General features: G+C 39.7%; 1 long non-coding RNA gene across 1 annotated transcript in view; it reads left to right on the plus strand.

The window, feature by feature from the left end:
• The first annotated feature begins 2,479 nt into the window (after positions 1 to 2,479).
• The window catches only part of LOC116185095, a 19,093-nt gene continuing 11,299 nt past the window's right edge, over positions 2,480 to 10,273 (plus strand). The window contains exons 1-2 of the long non-coding RNA XR_004149870.1: positions 2,480 to 2,949; positions 3,276 to 3,279. This is a non-coding gene — a long non-coding RNA (uncharacterized LOC116185095). The remainder of the gene's footprint in view (positions 2,950 to 3,275; positions 3,280 to 10,273) is intronic.

The raw sequence follows: 10,273 nt of genomic DNA on the forward strand, positions 1-10,273 counted from the left end.
CAGCTTCGTTTCTCGTAGCGGAGGATCGGTTTGTTACGATGGAAAGGGGTCAATAATTCTGACGTCCGCGCGGGGAATGGAGTGACGAGCAGCCGTGCGATTCCAAAAATACTTTTCTATGGTCGGTGAGTTGAACGTCTGGTGGCCGGCCACGCGTGTATCCCTCTGGTTCAGTCGAGCCATTCTTCCGTGTGGCGGAAGGCTGCGTTTCACATGTTGGTTAAAATGGCGGGAAACCTTGGTCGTCGGTGTCTGCTCGCTTTTTTGCGTCCTCTCTCGAGCGACAGACCTCCTCTCCTCGCGCAACAACGCTCGCGAATCTGTCGTTCACTCGTGTTTTCCTTCACCGTGTTCCATCAAATTCAACCCTTCGAGTACGTGCTCGTATAAACTTGGGATTTTGTCATCGAAGACGTACACAGTTTGTACGTACGCTTTTTTGTTCTTTGGCTCGTTTTTCGCTTGTTTCGTTCGCTTGACTCGCGTATAGTGCAAAACTGTGAAGATGGGAAATTAAATTATCACGAACGTGTGCAGATTGCGTTCGAAAAATTTGAGTTCACGAAAGTGTCCAATGTTTGTTCGAATTAAGATTTGATGCGGTATTTTATACCGAGACTTTTCGATATCACGAATCGTTCCAATTAAATTTGTATTTTTCCACGGAAAAGAGATCTCTTTCGTGATTAACGCGCAACTTTTACATTAGAATAGAACACGTTAACAGTCGATACAGTCGTCGTATCGTCTTAAAATACAACCTCGAACGTCCCCGAGAGTAGATGAGAGATAAAAGCGAGGCTAGGCGAGTTTGTTCGATTCCCGTTTTTGCTCCTCGATTTGCCCGCTGTCTTTCGCGTTGAAAGCTGGTTCGACGAACTTATCGTTTCGATTCATCGTTCCCTGTCGCGATGAAAGTCTCTCTTTGTATAATTCGCTTGATTGATCCTTGTGTCCTCGAGCTCGAATGGCGTTTCGGAAGGGAAACGTTAATTGATGAGCCTGATTCGTTTCGAAGGAACGTTACGAATGTACGAATGTTGGTAATATAGAAAGTGGGTAAACAAAATAACGAGACCGACGAATGAGTCACGTTTGCGTTAATTTTCACTCGACATTTCACTGTCAGGTGTTCGCTACGTATTATCCTGTTAACAGCTATATTTCTTACGGCCTTCAACCTGATTAACTATTTCGATGAAAAATTGTTTCACGAATTTTCTATGCAACGATCGTCGTTTTCTTTTTTAATTAATGAAAATTTTATATTGAGCGTAAAAAAACGTTAATATCGATATTTTCGATATCATATTCAACCCTATATTTTTGTTCCAATTCTATGTGTACAATAACGCGTAAAAAGAAAAAAAAAAAAAGAAAGGGAGTTGTTCTGATTCAACGGTTTACTTAACAGTTGGAAGCGTGCAAGAAAAGGAAATGGTAGAAGCGGTAACGTGCGATCGATCTCTTACGTGTTTTCAGATAACAGTATCGAGAACGATAAAAAAGGAAAACCTGCTTATCGATAATATACTCAACGGACGTAGTTATCGAACAGTTTTTAAACGTCGGTTTTTAACAATTCCAATTTCTCTCGTTTCCTCCGAATTTTCTTATTTATTCGTTCCGTTTCTAACATTTATCAAACATTTCTTCCTGTTTCCGCTTCATCTAATTTTGTTGTCATTATCGCATATTTATAAATAAATAAATAAACGAGTACGTAAATAATAAACGAAGCGTTCAGTTCAGTTGACGCGTATGCGTTTCACGTTCTCGATTGTATTCAAATTATACATTAGAAAAAGAAACTGTTTCGCCGTGTTGCATTATTATATATTACGAGTTTGTTTTATAGAAAGTTTCCTCTTGTTTACATTTTTTTAAGAAGCTGTGTAATTAATAACTTCCAATCCGGAAGCACTTTCGACTGATTAGAAAAAAAATAAATAAATAAATAAAAATAGATAAAACTCGGGAAAAGAAAGAAACTTGTACGTATATATAATAAGTTATATATAAAGAAATGAAATCGTTTCTTTCCTCGAAAGGAAAATTATAAAACTTTATTATTTTTTTCGCGATTGGTGTTTCTTGTTAGTCATCCGGGAACCGAAGGAATGAAAAAAAGATTACGTACTGTTTATTAAAATTTTTCTATCGTAAAATCGATAAAGTATTATCGATGTTGGTACACACGGAACACGCTGATAACAGAAATGATATTAAACAAACTGACAGCATTGAGTGAAAGGGAGGAGTGTATAATATATCAAATTCACTATATTGATTCCTCGTAATTCATTTCCTCCGTGTCATAACGAATACACTCGTGGAAGGGATGGAATAATCCCCGTGAAACGATCTAATAATTAATCTTCCTCTAAAGCATCTATCTAATTTCACCGATCAAAATATTTTGATTATCGATACTCCATCGAACGCTCCATTTTATTTATCTTTTCAAATACATTTTCGTTATTAAAATGTATCCACTTATCGTTGGGGGCAATCTTCGCGGTTTAAATTTAACGAGAGCGTTAAAGCCAATAAATCGATTACACTTATAAATAAGTTTAGTAGCGATCACATTCATTTAAATGTCACCGGTGTAAAAGTTAATTCTCGATAGAGAAGCAGCGATGCATCTGCTTTCAGCAACGAACGAAACGGAGAATTCAGTGACGCGTGCCGGGGAACGAATGTAGAAGCGGTACACGCTAATACACTCTAACCAACAACCGTGCTTCTCTCTCTCTTTCTCTCTCGAATTAGAAATGTGTGTGTCTCACAATGACATCACACCACGATCGTTCGAGTGAGACGATCGTTAGACTCGAATGATCTCGTTGCAAATCACCGTGTTCCTTCTATTTACGCATCCAGCCACGTTGTAATTCGACGTTGGATCGATCCATGATCGATCGATCGAACGTCGCCCGGCTTGACGTCGACTTTAAATAATTAATTTCACTCCCGTATCAAGCTTCGTATAAGGAAAAGCTTCACTTGTCTTTCCCTTGGTCCAGTGAGTCGAAAAGAAGCTGCTTATTTTCTTCTTCCTCTATTTTAGAGCGAGAGACAAATTTATTAAAATGTAAAAGAATTTTGAAGAACTTTTTTCTTGATAAGCGTGTTCTTTCTCTCCTCTCAAACGCGTCCTCTCTTATTATAAAACTTATTATTTCAATTTTCCTCGCGTACGAGCAAAAAAATGTATAAGAGATAATGAAATATAGCGAGAAATATAGGTAGAAAGTGAGCGAGTAGAGCAGATATGTGCCTAATGGGTGTCCGATTACCGGCTTAAGACACCTTTTTTATCCGTGCTCGTCGAGGGGAGAGGGGGAAACTTTCTGAACACCTGCCTCCTCGCCTCGGATATTACCGTTAATCTACGTATTAAATGTAGTTTTCATTCCCGATCCACCGTGAATATTACTCTTCTACTCCCCGGTTCTAATCATCGGTTATTAAGATCGCGCACGGAAAGCAAGAGCTACGCCTAGCCTAATGGCAACGTGTTGAAGAGAAACGACGATCCATGCTCGTCTCCCTCCGACGTTGTGCCAGATCCTCGCGCTTGATAAATCCACCCGGGGATAACGCAAGGGTTAAACGGTTACTCGTATAGGGTTTCGAACGTTTGTTTTCAGAGTACGATCGGAGTTATTCTCCAGCGATTCCGCAATCGCGTTTAATCGTTGGTCAAAGGTACTTGGTCGGCTTCGCTCGGTTATTTCACGCGGCTGATGAGTTTGACGAGGATGGAAGTGTATTTTAATTCTTTCTTAACTTTTTGTAATTCTTTTTTTTTTGAGTGATTAGAAGCGTTGTTTGCGTCGAACAACGTTGGTTCGATCGAGGCTTTATTAAATAGAGTGAAAGTTGCACAAATATCGCTCGATGGATAATACGATCGAGCGAAGGGGAATTGCGAGACGAAGTTATGAGTAACGAGGGAGCGTTATTGGAACGATTGACTATTGACCAGGATACATGTTGTGTAGGTATTCAGATTAGATCGAGATATTTCGGTAGGAAAAAATGAAAATGGGAAGAGAAAGATTTGCGCAGTTTAATCGAAATTGACAAATTCGCAATTCGTTTCATTGGTCGTTGACGCGATGCTCTCTTCCTGATTCGCGCTTCCATCAGTTGGACAACCGTTGCCTATGGCCGTGGTGAATTTTGTAACGGAACCGATAATTTACTGCTCAAAGTGCGAACGAAACCGGGACCTCGATGAAATCGATCAAGTGTATCATTTTGATGCAGTTTCTAATAACACAGGGACACGCTTCCAAGCAATAATTTCAACCAGTTACCTATATTTATGATTATAATGTTACTCTCTTCCGTGATGAAGCCTACGGTTACGAATCAAACTTGGCCTACTGTGTTTATAAACTCGCGTGATTTCATTCGGATATTTTAGAATTTTAGATAATATTCGATAATATATTTTAATACGAAGAATATATAAGCTCGGCGATAATCTTAAAATAAATATCCTCGATTTAATTAGATTTTCCCTCTATCCATTACACGTTTTAATTTCGTCCAATTTTCCTTGCATTTTACGAGAGGAACGCGTTTCTCGAGAGGAAATTAAAATTACCGTTCATTTCCTCGTCGATAGCGAATAATTTAATTCTATCTTATTAAACTCGGATACGGGAAAATTTTCACTTATATTTTGCTTTCTTTTCTGTTTTCACGTCTCTTTGTTCCCACTAACTAGAACGGTTAATAGTGGACAACCGTGTTCACGGAAATCGTGTAAAAGCAGGGCAATTTTCCGAGCCGCCTGTAATTACGACTGTAATAAAAGTTTCCACTTCCACTTTTTACCCCGCTTGCTCGATACGCGTTTCGAAGTTCGCTCCACTATCCAGAAAGGATCTGCTTTGCTGCGTCTATTTTAGATGTAATTTCCTTCGCGCCGATCTTTGATCGATTCGATTCGCTCGAGAGATGGAAAAAGTGGTGGTTTTATTGGATGGCTGTTTTATTGTATCTCGTATCATTATGGTTACCTTGAGGTAATTAGAGGAGAAGGGGCTGCTGATAGCTTCTCCATCCTTTTCTCACTTTTCTTTTCCGTTTAATGCCTCATTTCGATCTCGTTTCGTTCTCAAATACTTTCCTATTTTCTGCATCTTTCTATTCTCGTACACGTGGTATATATCTTCGAAATATCTTGTCTTTTTTTGAAAACAGATTTTTGAACCATTCTCTAGTTCCAATACATATCTGGAAATATATATATATATACACATAAATCTATAAATTTTTCTCCGTTATAAGTTTCTCTAAATTTCACCAGGTGCTGCTAATTTAGTGGCAATTTACGGTTAGTGCTTCCAAATGAATTTCTAAAAAGAAATCGTAAAGAAAATATATCTTAAATATTTCAACGAAACGTAAAAATATACATGTAATATATCAATTTTTCAAAATGCAACGCGCAAAAAATATAAAATATTACTTGCATATTTATAAATCCGATTTGATAAAGTGTCCATTCATCATATCGCCTCATGCATAATCGTTGGACGCGTCAAATCAAATGCACGATTTTCAATCCTCTTTCTGCCAAGATAAAACTCGACAAAACTCGATAAAACTCGCCCTCCTACCAATTCGTTCCTCTAATTTACTCCAAAAAAAAAAAAAAAATCTCGTTCTTTCCTCCTTCGATCGAACGAATCTGCTCATCGCGAATTCACGGCACGGCCGATCGCGCACGATCCTGCGCTACGGGACAAGTTGGACACGAGCGCGCCACCATTCCAACACCAGAAGGAAAATTGAGTTGCAGGTATCGCGATTACATCGAAATACGAGGGTGATATTTATGGACAGCTGCCACGTAAGCCTAGCGAGTGGAAGCGAGCGGAAGGACGCCATATTTTCCAGAAACTCGCGCCTCCACTCGCGGATCCACGCGACCCCGCGAGGAGATACGCGCATAATGGCGCGGGGGCCACGGCATATCGATATATCGCGCGTCGTTGCGCAATTTCCATTGGCGCGGCGGCGTCCAAGTGAAAGGGAATCGAGCGTTTTTCTTTTCTTTTCTTTTCTTTTTTCCCTCCCATCCCTCTCTACGCGTTTAGAACAGCGCGTGCCGAATACCGCCGAGTACAAGGTCTTCCACCTTCGGTCGAAACTTTTCACCGCAAATCGCGACGAATTCCGGTTGGGGAACCGATTCCAAAACCGATTCCTCTCTCGATTCGATTCGAATTCCATCCGATTTTAGATCAACTTGGGTTTAAATTTTTACGTATGACGTAGTAGAATATTGGAAAAGTGGTGGATGTAAATTAATCAGTCGTTGCCCCACTGACTCGAAGCGATGACGAAGAGTCAGGAAATGTGAATCACACGCTGGATCTGGTAACGAGGAATTCCGTCGAGGAGAGGAAATTCCCAACGACACTTGGACGATAAAGAAATCGCATCGACGCCTCTTCGAACTCGTGAAGGGAATGACCGATTCGATATTACGTTCCTCCGCGTTGAATGAAGAAGGAAGGGGGATTGTTTTACCAGTTTTTGTGCAAAGGAGTGGTTCAGTGGTTCGGATGAGATTCGACGCAACGCAGGGATAAAGCGGGGATCCAAGGGAACGGGTAAGAGCGTTTCGTTTTTCCCACGGGAGCGTCGATAGAATCCAGTTTGGTGTTTGTTTCTCTCGTCTAGGTGTTTGGTAGAGATAAAAATAAAAACGGAATAATAACGTTGAATCGGTGATCCTTTTAAAGTGAAGGGAAGCCTTCGAAGGAGGCAGAGTTTTAAAAAACCTTCGGCGCGCAGATGAGTTCTCCCCTCCTTAGGATTTTAGGGCTTCCCCCGATTACTCCGCTTCTTCTTAGATTTATATTTCTCAAGCGGGTGAAGACGCGTCGATAAGCTAAGGTGTTCGAGATTTATTTTTCGTTCGTTGGATGATCTTCTTCTCGAATGAAAGGTATTCTTTTCTGCATTCGATAAATTCGTATTCAAGGAAATGGATGAATGAAAAACCGAGGGGGATCCGCGGATAATCTTCTTAATCTCCTTTTTCCTATTAATTTCTTTTTCTTATTTTATGAAAATATAAAAGTGAAAGAAGAAACTATGTATTTTTTTTTTTTCTTCTGTATCGCGTTACGTTCCTCCATTTTCACTCTTTACATTTTCCTTTGATCGTTTTTTTCTTGCGATTATTACGCGAAACAAATTGTAAATTAGATTTCGCGATTTATAATTATATGGCGTAGTGATAACGTTCGCGGTACTCGAGTGTTGGTTACGTCGATGGAATCTTTAGCCCGTGGTTAAAAAAAGTTTACACGATCAGATATGGATAAAGAGCAGATATACAGGTTTTTAAAGATAGGGGCATTAATAACTCTCCCGTGTACGCGTTAGTTTCAACTTGGCGCATTGAGCGGAGAGTGTGAATGCTCGCCAAATGATTTCCATTCTAAGTAATTAAAATTTTTCCTTCGATTTATTTTGCTTCAATTTTCTACGTTCAAAATGAATAGAAATTTGTGCACATCGAATGTTTTTCGAATCTATCAAATTTCACGAGAATTCTTCCTCCCCTCTTCCCCCTCCCCCTTTTTTTTATGGTAATCGAAGAAAGTAATCGAAGCCAAGTGCGCTTTTGCGTATTTGCATAGCAGAAATTCCGTTTACGGATTATAAGCACTCATTAAGAAATGATTTTATGCCCATTGAGTGCGAGGTATGTGTAACCGTGAACATCGAAACCTTAGGGGACACGTTCCCTTCTCTTCGAAATCCTATGCAATTATGGCTTCTCAGAAGATAAGAATTTTCTATGCGTTTCATAGTTGAACGACACCATCGTTTTTATGGCGAACCTGAAGATAATATAAAAATTATACCACGTGTTTGTTGTACTTTCACCGTGTGTAATTTAATTGTTGCGTAACGAGAAGAGTTATCAATCTTGTTGCGACGGATAGGCGTTGAAAGGCCAGAATTCATTTATCTTGAAAACGTTTTACCCGACTGGATTTCCGAGATAAATCTTGCTCTCCTCGTATTTTAAGTAAGTGAGAACAGTTCGTATCGATTCGTCAAAATCCAATGATCTCTTCCGGTCAAAGAGGAGAACGTTGCTTCTCATTTCTAAAAAGACATTTCTCCGAGAAACGGATTTCATTTTTGATAGTTATCTTTCCACTCTCTAAAAATATATCGCATCTCGCGAGATTTCCATTAATCGTCAAAATTCCTCGTTCAAAACAAAAATCGTTATTAATTTTTACTTTCTACTTAAAAACTTCTCTCTAGCGTGTTTAAATGTAAATTTAATAATCGCCACACGCTATAAATTGCGAGTCGTTTACCTGTCAACGACTCTCGCAGCACAGTTCCGCCGACGATTAAATATTCGAGAATTAAAATTAAAAACGCGTTTAAAAATATATTATCGCGCGCGAATATCCGATCTGAATCAAATTCCGCGTTTCCTCTCCAACTTTCCTCCAGTCGAGAGACGATTAACCTCTCTCGCACGAGACGGACGCACGAACAAGGCAAATGGCGTTTTTACAGCCTTGGTAATCAACGCGACGACGCGAAAGAGAGTCGGTCGGTCGGTCGGTCGTCGTCGATCCTTCGTCTTTTTTTTTCTCTCTCCTCGTTCCTCCAAATATGGAACGAGACCGCTACAAGAGTTTCGTGACTTTGTCCGGTTGTGGCGTGGCAAAAAAAAAAAAAAAAAAAAAAAAAACTGTGCCGTTAATGGTGCGCCTAGTGTAGAAGAACGTGCCTAGTTTTACAGCCCATAAACGAACCTCGTGGTTCCGGAATTAGAACGTATTGTGTTTCAGATGTTTATCGAAAGTGGAACGGTAAAATGTTGGCCGATATGATCGCCAGCAGGAAGTATCGGTATGAAAGGGGCGCGTTGACAGGGAAAAGTTGAGAACAATATCTTATGTTTCTCGGAAGAAAAATTTTGCACGGTACACGCGCGTTGCAAATTATCGGAAGTTGGATCGTGTAACTTTCGATGGAGCGAGATATATACGGGGCGGAGGATTTTTCTCCTTGGATCAAACCGTGTCTTGTCTCTCTCGGTATATGGAGGCGATTTGTATCGTTTATTGGAAGTAATGGATTGGATAAGTGGTCGAAATTGCATCGAAAGTTCGTACGTATTCAATTTCACCGGGGAAAAAGGAACGAGAATTGTATATACATATTTGGAATTTTTAAAATTTACAATTCGATGGAATTGTAAGTAAGTGTTCTCCGAGGAATCGGGTGACGGTGGCCTCTAGCGGAATAATTCGACAACTAATGATTATCGGTGAGTTGTAAGCTATAAGTTATCATTGATTTTCTATTTTGAATTATTTGTTAAAGGGAGAACATAAGAAGATAACTTTGCTCGATTACGAATTTTAGAAATATCTCGATCTCCTCGATTTCGATCGATCTAGATAGATTCAACCGAAAGTATATACGTATCTCGATCCTCTCGATCCTGGAAAATTAACCGTCCGTTAATAGGCATAAATCGTTGCGTATCGCGGTCGATATCTACGCTCGAATATACGTTTCCCCTCCACCATGTTGCTCTCCATAGGAATCCGTTGGATAAATAAAGAGGCTAAACTCGTCGATCTTCTCGGTGGCGCGGTTCACAATAAACGATCCCGACTAACTTCTGACGCTTTACGATCGAGCAACAAGCATAATCATCGCGGTTTAATAGCGAATTCGTCGTGAAACTCGGGGAGAAAATTATGCATCCATCCTCGAACAACGTCTATTTTCTTTCCATACGAACGAAGGGAAAGGAAAAAGGAGTAATACGAGCACGAGGAAAATTGGTGATTAGATATTCGCGAGTGAATTCTCGAATTACACGGTGTTCCATCGAGATCTTGGAATCGATACTATTGCGAATCGCGGATCACCAATTTCTAGTAGGAAATTAACGATTCAGCGTGGCAAATTTGATCTTGTATCAGTGTGGAGGATCGTTCTTGCGCAATTTGGCGCGAAATTAAATCGATTGCCGAAGGAAGGTAGCGTTCGTTGATTGAAATTGTACACAACTCTTTTTTTTCATTCTGATATTTATAATATCGTGTGACAATTTTATGCGAAATATAGAAGAGAATTTATTTTTTTAACCAATTATATAATAGCAAGAAATTTTTGAGTAGAAACGAATTTTTCGGGGGAAAAATGCACTTTCATCCATTAGATCTCGATTAACAAAAAAAAAAAA

This window comes from Apis dorsata, unplaced genomic scaffold (assembly GCF_000469605.1).
Source record: "Apis dorsata unplaced genomic scaffold, Apis dorsata 1.3 scaffold_97, whole genome shotgun sequence".
Taxonomy (NCBI): domain Eukaryota; kingdom Metazoa; phylum Arthropoda; class Insecta; order Hymenoptera; family Apidae; genus Apis; species Apis dorsata.